We start from the raw sequence: 694 nt of genomic DNA, 5'->3' as shown, positions 1-694 counted from the left end.
TATAAAACCAGATGCACTCCGCCATTTTGACCAACCTGCTTGGATCCTATGATTTACATCCTGTTCAATTTCTCCATTATCATGTATGATGCACCTAAGATACTTAAAACTTTTAAAGTTAACTTTTTAAATATAGATATATTTTAAAATATTGATTTATATTTTTATTTTATTCAATTTAAAAAATTTTTTACGTTAAAATATTAGTGTTATTTTTTTAATCTATTTTGATGGTATACTAATTTGGTCAGCTTTTACCGTTTTACATAGGTTATTTAGTTCGTTTCAGTTACGATGCAAATTATTCTTTAATAATAAAATTATTATAATTAAAATTTTATCCTTTTACCATGTAGAGATAATAGAAAAATAGTAAAAAACTAACATTTTTAGTAAAATAAAATAGAAAATTAATTAGTATTAATTTAAATACAAGACAAAAAAAATAAAAAATATTAGTCAGTTGATATTTTTCGAATTCTAACAGGTATATAATGACAATATTTCCTCAAAAGATCAAGGGAAATTACCTTGGACAATGTGCCTGGTGAATTGGGGGCGAGAGTTAGAACTTTGAACTTAAAACCAAGAATTCTCTTTGACATATTTTTTCAATCCACTCTATTAAATTATAAATTTTTAGAGTCAATAATGTGTAAGGAATTGAAGTATCCTATATATATATATATATGGG

The sequence above is a fragment of the Arachis duranensis genome, chromosome 7 (assembly GCF_000817695.3).
Source record: "Arachis duranensis cultivar V14167 chromosome 7, aradu.V14167.gnm2.J7QH, whole genome shotgun sequence".
Lineage (NCBI taxonomy): Eukaryota > Viridiplantae > Streptophyta > Magnoliopsida > Fabales > Fabaceae > Arachis > Arachis duranensis.
The sequence above is the reverse complement of the archived record's forward strand: the minus strand, read 5'-3'. Positions refer to the sequence as shown.